Raw genomic sequence first — 9,668 nt, 5'->3', positions numbered from 1 at the left:
CCTACTTTAGAATTTTCTTGGCTTTTTGTACAAAATTAAGAAGACTTCAACATCTTGAAAAGAATGTTCTTAAAAAAATCATATTGTTTTTGTCACAAGGAGGAGTCAGAGACGTTCAGATCCATTCGCAGCATTTATTCAATCAAACAAACAAACACAAAGGGGCAGGCAGAAATCGTGGTCAAACACAGGCAGAAGGTCGGGGCTGGCGGCTAGAATCAAAACACGGGGAGTAGTCCAGGAATCAAACACGGGAATAAACGCTCGGAAATAAAGACCAGAAGGAACAATATGACTTCGCAAGGTGGCTGTGTGTGTGAGTGTGCAGCAATCAGTTCAGTGGAAAACGAGGAACAGATGTGTGCAGTGATTGGTGCAGTGGCTTATGGGGATTGCAGTCCAGAATGTGTGTGCAAGAGTTCATGATGAGATAGACCAGATACGTGACAGAGCCCCTCCCCAAGGAGCGGCTTCCAGACGCTCTAACCACCTTATACAACCTGGAGGGTGGTGGAGCAGAGGCGGAACAAGGGGAGGGATGGAGGGCCAGGTCCATGTGGGGGTACTGGAACTATGTACTGAGGCGGAGCTGACGGAGGGAGAAGCCATGGCGGAGGAAGGGTTGGCTCCTGCATGGGGCCGACCGACGGAGGTGAAGCCGGTGGAGCCCGAGGCGGAACCGGAGAGTCGATGGTCCTAGGTGACACAGAGGATCCGGAGGGCCAAGGCGGAACCCAAGGCTCTGGCGACCCCGGCGGAGATGGAGGTCCGGAGGTACGCAGCGGAGCCGGAGTGACAGAGGATCGAGGCTGTGCCCACGGGAGGGAGGAGGTCCACAGAGCCGGCAGGACGGAGTGACGAGGCGCAGCCGGAGGAGTAGAGTCCAGAGGCGAAGGTGGGGCGACGACTGACCGGGGCGGAGCCGGAGAGACGATGGAGCCCGGAGGAGCTGGTGGGCCGACGGCCGACAACGGAGACGAGGGAGCACAGAGCCGGGGTGGAGCCGCAGGGTCGGAGGGCCGAGGTGGAGTCCAGGACTCTGAGGCTGGAGGTGATGGTGAGGGATCCTTCAGTCTGGACACCGATGGCGACTGGCAGTCCCACGGCAAGTCCTCTGCACCGAAGGTGGGATGTGGGTGAGCAGAGGGACTGTCAGGAGACAGAGGTGGCAGGACTGGAGCAGCAGGGAGGGTGGGTGGGAATCCACACAGTCCATGCATGGCCTCCGTGACCAGAACCGGGCAGACAGGAATCTCAGGACGACTGGATGGAACCAGTGGAGGCTCTGGAAGGCTGGGCGGAACCAGCGGAGGCTCTGGAAGGCTGGGCGGGACCAGCAGAGACTCTGGAAGGCCGGGCAGGACCAGCGGAGACTCTGGAAGGCCGGGCGGGACCAGCGGAGACTCTGGAAGGCCGGGCGGGACCAGCGGAGACTCTGGAAGGCCGGGCGGGACCAGCGGAGGCTCTGGAAGGCTGGGCGGGACCAGCGGAGGCTTTGGAAGGCTGGGCGGGACCAGCGGAGACTCTGGAAGGTGGAGACTCTGGAAGGCCGGGCGGAACCAGCGGAGACTCTGGAAGGCTGGGCGGGACCAGCGGAGACTCTGGAAGGTGGAGACTCTGGAAGGCCGGGCGGAACCAGTGGAGACTCTGGAAGGCCGGGCGGGACCAGCGGAGACTCTGGAAGGCCGGGCGGGACCAGCGGAGACTCTGGAAGGCCGGGCGGGACCAGCGGAGACTCTGGAAGGCCGGGCGGGACCAGCGGAGACTCTGGAAGGCTGGGCGGGACCAGCGGAGACTCTGGAAGGCTGGGCGGGACCAGCGGAGACTCTGGAAGGCTGGGCGGGACCAGCGGAGACTCTGGAAGGCCGGTTGGGAGACCAGCTGCTCGAGCCGACAGCAGCGGTGGGTCCTCCACGCTAGAAATTAACCTCGGATAGGCCATTTTTGCAGCAGGCTCTGGCGTGGTAGACTTCTTGTGAGCTGGGTCCAATTGGGTGATCATCTTGAACACAGACTCAGGAAGAATAGTCATCCCGTGGGCAGATTCTGGAAAGGCAGCCATATTGTGAATAGGTGCAGTAAAGGTAGCCATTTTGTGAAGGGGCTCTTGAAGGACAGCTGTCTGGTGAGCAGGCTTAGCTAGTACTCCCACAGTGTACGGAGATCCACAGTGCAACAACACAAAGTCAATAAACCGTGTGAGGCTCCAACTAGGGTCCTCATCTGGTAAATTGTCACTGATATCTGTGTCCAACCCACTCCAGAAACATTCCCTCAACATAAATTCGTCACATGGTGCCAAGTGACTGTAAGTAATAAATTCCTCAACATAACATTCTATGGGGCGGCCATCTTGTGAAATGGAGCAGAGGAAACTTACGGGGTCAGACAATCTTCCTGCTGAATCCATCCTGAAGGGTAGTTCTGCTGGTGGATAAAGCCGCTGGATCCGGGTTAGGCGAAGTCATCTGTCACAAGGAGGAGTCAGAGACGTTCAGATCCATTCGCAGCATTTATTCAATCAAACAAACAAACACAAAGGGGCAGGCAGAAATCGTGGTGAAACACAGGCAGAAGGTCGGGGCTGGCGGCTAGAATCAAAACACGGGGAGTAGTCCAGGAATCAAACACAGGAAATCAAACACGGGAATAAACGCTCGGAAATAAAGACCAGAAGGAACAATATGACTTCGCAAGGTGGCTGTGTGTGTGAGTGGCTTAAATGCATGTGGGTAAATTTGAAACAGGTGTGTGCAGCAATCAGTTCAGTGGAAAACGAGGAACAGATGTGTGCAGTGATTGGTGCAGTGGCTTATGGGGATTGCAGTCCAGAATGTGTGTGCAAGAGTTCATGATGAGATAGACCAGATACGTGACAGTTTTATTACAAGAAAAATGTAAAATGTACCACTTAATAATTGAAGTATTTGTTGTGTTAAGCAAGCAAACCTTGTGACTGTGAGTAAGATAATACAATCAGACAACTTCAAAAACGTATTCTTTAAGAAAATATTGCTTAAAATCTTCTTTTGCTGTTTATTCATTTTCGACCAGAACTTTGCATTTCCTTTAAAAATATATATTTTACTTGATCAGAATGGTACAAAACTTGGTAAAGGTTTTTGCAATTGCTAAGTGGAAAAAAATTATTATAATAATATTAATAATAATGGATATGAAAAAAAGTCACACTTAAACTGTTCATGAACTGTAGTAGAAATGAATGGAAAGTGGAAATATCTGGTACTGCACCCAAACAAAACCTTACTGAAAGCCTTTTTTTTTTTTATCAACCTAAATCTGAAACACAGCTAGTTCAGATTTGATTACAGTTTCAGGGTAAAACATATTAAATCTACATTTCTGAACAGTATTTTTGTGCATTTTTCATAATAATAAACTTTAAGTTTAATTTTTTACTTGAGCAATAATCTGGCAAAAAAAAACAAAAAACTTTTTTTAAAGACAACCAAGCATTCAAGGTATTAAATGGATTGTAAGTATTCAATAAATTTAATGTAGTACTTTAAAATGCCCTAATAAGACACAATAACAATAAAAAACATAAGCAATACATACAAATTAATAAAAACATGAGCAGCAATAATTGCACTGTAGTAATGTTTTTCTTAAAGATTTTCATGTGTCCTCTCATTTTAAAGTGTTTCTAGAAAAAGTGCTGCTTCATGTGTCTTGATGTTTCCAGTGAAGAAACACAATGATGAGGGTCTGTTCAACTAATGATGTTTTTCCCAGAAGAACCTGCTTCAGTTACTCGCACAACTCAGATCTTACAATATTACTATGATAAAGTATTTATTGCAGACAGTAACAAATTAATTTAACACAAACACACAGTAAGACTCAGTTTAATGAACATGGTCAGATGATGCTGAAGATATTTAGAGTTTCATACAATACAAAATTTCAGTTTCTCTTGATGGACACAAATGTTTGAATCACACATTTAATGTTTGTATCTGATGCCATTAAACACTGATAATAAACATGAGTGTGTAACTAATAACACTGACAGTGATCAGAGGAAAATGTCTGATGTGTTTGATCAATAGGATGAGTGTCAGAATTCATAATAATCTGTGTTCGGTTCACTCTTGATCATTATATGAACATCAGAATAAAAGCAGCTGTTGATTGTGTCTCATCAGCTCCTGTCATTCTGGATCCAAACACTGCAGATCCATGGTTCGTCCTGTCTGATGATCTGACCAGTGTGAGAATCAGTGAGAAAAAACAACTGCTTCCTGATAATCCAGAGAGATTTGACTGTTATCGCTGTGTTCTGGGTTCAGAGGGTTTTAACTCAGGAACACACTGCTGGGATGTGGAGGTTAAACAGGGTTTAGACTGGAGTCTTGGAGTGACTACAGCATCAAACCAGAGGAAGGGAGGTGGTTTCTTTAACACTGATGTCTGGAGTGTGGAGTATGATGATGATGATGATGATGATGATGAAGATTTTCAAGAGTCTAGTTTTCGTGTTAAACAGAAGCTTGATCGTGTGAGAGTGAATCTGGACTATGACAGAGGAAGGGTGTCATTCTCTGATCCAGTAACTAACACACATCTACACACATTCACAACCACCTTCACTGACACTGTCTTTCCTTTCTTCCGTTGTTATCCCTCTCTGAGGATCTTACCGTTCAATAGTCAGTAATGGTTACAGCTGTAGGTCTTTCGTCATGTTTCAATATTTAATTCATATCACATGAGTAAGAGTGATCTGTTGATCTGAATATCAGTACGGCTGTGATTGGGCCGCAGCTGATCACATGACTGATATCCAGCACTACAGACACACTCACAGTGACATACTGCTGTTATACAACAGATCAATAAACAATAAATAATAATTTAGTAAGATTAATCAAACTGTAAAAGGATTGATCATGAATTTATAAGATCTATCATTGTCTGCTGATGTGAAGTCACTTTATTTCAGTCACAATATATCCAGATATGTTCTTGTAAAACATGCAAATATCAGGGAATTTTTAAAACTGTGATCTCCATGCCTGGAAAAATAATGTATTTCTTTTATGGTTAATATATTTTTATTCATTACATTATCCCTATAATATTTAATGGAGTGTTATGTTGCACTGAATTAAAAGTTAAAATAAATGATGTTATTTCTCATATCTGACCAATGAGAAACAGTGATGTGTTGTGAATCCCTGTGCATTTTAGGATTCACGACTAGAGAAAAAAAAAAACATTCTGGAGAGCGTTCATAGATCTAACATATATGGTGTTGTTGTCAGGATGATCTAACACTATTAACAGAGAAAGATGTGTTTTGTCCAGTGGCAGTAATAATGACATCTACCAGCAGAGACAAACTGAACCATGCTAACTAGATCAACTTTGGCCCATTGAGACGTTTGCTTTTTCAAACATGATTCCCTCATCTATTACCAATTCACCTGCTTACTGTCAACTGATTCAAAACTGTTTCATCTGGATATCCAATAACCTTCTCACTTTGATTTCCTCAACTTTTACTGTCACAACTTTATTTGGAGTGTGTTGCAGTCATCAAAATAAAAGTTTGTTTGTATTTACAATACATTTAAGTTGACCAGTGAAAACACTGGAAATCTTTTTTTTGTACTTTTGTCAATTAAATAAAAGTTTAAGTGAACTAAGAAATCACAGATTCTTGATTTTATTGCATTTTACAAAACATCCCAACTTTTCTGGAATTGGGGTTGTAGTATCACAGAGGATAGCATTATAGTTATTATTATTATTATTATTATTTTAAATTATTTTTTTTATTTACTTTCATTTAAGGGTTTAGTAATTTTGTTGTGTTTTTGTCAGTATTTGTAGTTTTTGTTTTTGTAAATGTCTATATATTAATTTTTTTATTTTTATTTTAGTTATTTTAGTAAATGAAGTGAAATGAAATAAAAATAAGAAACACTGCCTTGGCAACTAGCTAAAATAAAAATGTTCTTAATATTATTTTTTTTCCATTAACTTTTATTTCCGATTTTCTTATTTCTTTTCTTATCTTTTCTTATTTTTCTTCTTCTTATTTTTATATTACAGGTTTACTTTGTTAACTATAATAACTATAAAGCTTTAATTTAATACATTATTTTAATTCTGCAAGTTACATTTATTTTACATTTGTTCATAGATATAAATTGTGCAAAACTAACCATTCTTTTTACTTAATTTATTTTAGAAAAGCATCCTGAAGTGCTCATCACATGTTCCTCAATAGTGTTAATGGAGTTTGGTTGCTGAATGTCTAGCGTGAATCTAGACTGAAAGAATAAGCTCATATATAAGCGAGTTTTCATTTTTTTGTACATTTTAATCACAACATCATTCCTAGACTATCATTTGTGTTATTTAAGAGTTTTAGTGTTATTTAAAAATGTGCTAGTAAAGAAAAAAGAGGTTTGGCCAAACATATATTTCATACAAGATTGACATGAAATAAGTGATAGAGTCAGTCAGGTTGAGCTGGTGCGTCTCCTCTCCTCTCTCTAGAAAAAGGCTGGATGTGAGGCACAGGTAGAGGAAAGAACAGGATGTCTGATGGAGAGCAGGGTGATGGAGGCGGGGAATTGTCCGGAAGGAGCAGAGGGACGTTAAGCAAGCAGTCGCTTTGAGTGATGGGCGGCAGGAAGTGTGGGCGTCGGTCTCTCCGCGTTTGCCCCACCCCTCTACACAAAGACCCCGCCCACTTGCCACGCCCACTCGCGTCGTTCCAGTGTTGTTTTGTGGTTTGTTTCCTCTTGCTGTCTGTTATTTCTAAACTCTGTATCCACCGGCTGAGGTCTGACACCTCTTCATGTCTTATTTTTACATGTTTATTTTTCTTTCTCGTCACCTTTGGTGCCTGTTCCCGCCAAACTTCTTCAAACAAATACTCTTCTCTTTCAGTCCTTATTCTTGTGTCTCTGCAGCGGGCCCTTGCTGTAGTGTTTAGCTGTCTGTCAACCGTTTGTAGCTGTTTGTTCATGGAGATCTCATCTTTTTGAGGGTTTGCATGTAAAATTTTGGGCAGTGGCTTGACCTTAATGCATCTGAGTCCATTTAAGGTTGAATTTCGGTGAGATTGGTCTGTTGTCGTGTTTAAGACTGAACGCAGGCGACGGTGGGGCGGTAAATTAGCAGACAGACCCATCAGACCCACCGTACGGAAGAGCGGAGCTGGACTGAGGTTAACCATGTGACGCTTTCTGTTATCGCCATTAGTTTTGATGATTTCATTGGCAATGATCCCAAATCCAGCACAACTTTCTGGAGCTTTGTCCATTTTGGTCTGGAAGAGGAACAGCAGAGATTAGGTCTTTAACTCGATAAAAGTCATGTTGCAGATTAATACAGATGTCACTCCTGTTTAATCAGTTTAGACAAACAGACACAGTATTGTCACATATTTCAATGTATACCTTTAGGGAACTCTGAGTATAATGTAAAAGCAATAGCATATAAATATGGCAATTATGTTATCCTCCTACGACCTGGCGTCCACATACGTGGACATGACATTTTTGGTTCTATGCACCATTACACTGCCATCTAGTGGTTTTAGAAGAGAAAAAAAACTTTACATAGAAATTTCAAGATGGTGGCAAACACATCTAAAAAAGTCAGACAGCCACACCAGACAAAAACGTCCACAAGGCAAAAAAATCGTATAAAATTAGATGCTAAATTTTTGTAACAGAAAAGATTTACCACACATATGTGGACAATGGGACTTAACTTGGTTGAAAATGTAAAAATGTTAGCAAAAAAATTTAACTTTAAAAACGTAGTTTGGGAAGAATTTGTTAGAAAAACATCAGTTTACAATAGATTACAGCTTTAAAAAATCAATTTGCATGCATGAAAAATAACTTTACACTGATTTTTATTTGTTAAAAATGTAAAAAAAAATTGCAATAGTTTAGGCGACAACAATGTAAATTGACAAATAGATTTTATGTGTTTAAATTAAGTGAGTTTTTGCTTAAAACAAACAAAAAGTATCTGAAAAATAATCTTATTTCAAGCAGACAACTAGATAATTTCTCTTACTCCATTGGCAGATTATTTTTGTTTGAAGTAAAAACTCACTTAATTTGAACTTCTTTTTTCTGAAGACAACACAATAATTTTTACTTCTAGAAAATCCTTCTTGATTTAAGAATTTTTAGATATTTTGGCTGGAAACAAGACAGATGGTCTAAGTAAGAAAGGCATTTTTTGCAGTGTATTAAATGTATTGGCTCCTCCTAACCTCAAATAGCTAGAAGAAATCTAAAATGCAAGCCAAACCAAAGCTCGAGTCTTAGATTAGGTTAGGTTAAATTAACGTAAGCAAAGTCAAATTATTTTGGAAGCAACATCATAAATCATGTCAATAATAAAGCACGCTGAAATACAAAACGTAGAGACACGCCAAGACATGAGAATAAGATGAAGATAGAGAAACCGTTTAGTTTAGGAAGAGAAAGTGAATGAGAAACGAACATGTACCTGATGAAGAGGTCAGATTTACACACAGATCAACATGAAGAGCCACTTACGGTCTGAAGCTTCATCTCTCATCAAACACAGGCAGCATCTGTTGCCATGGAGTCCTGAAAGACCAATCAGCATCTCGCTCTCTCTCTTTCTCAGTCTCTCCCTCTCTGTCTGTCTTTCATGTCGTGCTCGCCTGTTTTTATATCTGTCTGTCCATCAATTATGAAAGAGACGGCAGGACCAAAGCTCTGACCAACAAAGTCCATCATGATTCCTGACTGAGAGCCACATGATCAGGAAACAGAGTATAGGAAATAGAGACAAAAAGAACCCCCCAGTGACCAATCACTTGATTTTAATGATACTTTATTATTTGTTAAAATAGTATTTTATTTATTATATTATTTATATATTTTCCAAAGAGTGCAGTTGGTGCAGACTTGATGTTTTTAATAACATTTGATATTTAATTTAATTTTCAATATTACAATATGTGTCCACTGTTTTATATTATTTAGATTTTGTTTTACTTTTTACTTTTTTTTTCTTTTTCTTTTTTTTGGAAATGGAGCAGAGAAAAATTAAAGACAATAAAAAAGGTCAGTGCTCACTAGATTTATACTTTGATTGTATTTCATTTCATTTTATATTTTACAAAAGAGAACAACATTATTTATTATAATTTTGTATATATATACCCAAACTCTGCAGTCAGTGTCCACTTATATTATTAAATTATTTAATTTAAAAAGTAAAAAAAAAAAAAAAAAAAAGAAAAAAAAAAATCTTGAGTGGGCACTGACTGCAGAGTTTGGATATATATATACTTAGTGGACACATATTGTGTTGTTCTCTTTTGTCAAATATAAAATGAAATTTTATATATATATATATATATATATATATATATATATATATATATATATATATTTGTCAATTTTAACTATATTTAATTTTATTAGGTAATGGAATAGAGTAAATAGAGACAAATAAACAAAACTATCACTGACCACTTTTTATTTAGATTTTATTATGATTATGATTTATTTAATTTTGATTAATACATTTTTTTCATCATTATTATTTTTCTATTTATGTTTGTTTTATTATATTATTTTATTTTATTTTTATTTTTTATTTTTTTCAGATTAGAAACAGATTAGATGGAA

The sequence above is a fragment of the Garra rufa genome, chromosome 1, assembly GCF_049309525.1.
Source record: "Garra rufa chromosome 1, GarRuf1.0, whole genome shotgun sequence".
Taxonomy (NCBI): domain Eukaryota; kingdom Metazoa; phylum Chordata; class Actinopteri; order Cypriniformes; family Cyprinidae; genus Garra; species Garra rufa.
The sequence above is the reverse complement of the archived record's forward strand: the minus strand, read 5'-3'. Positions refer to the sequence as shown.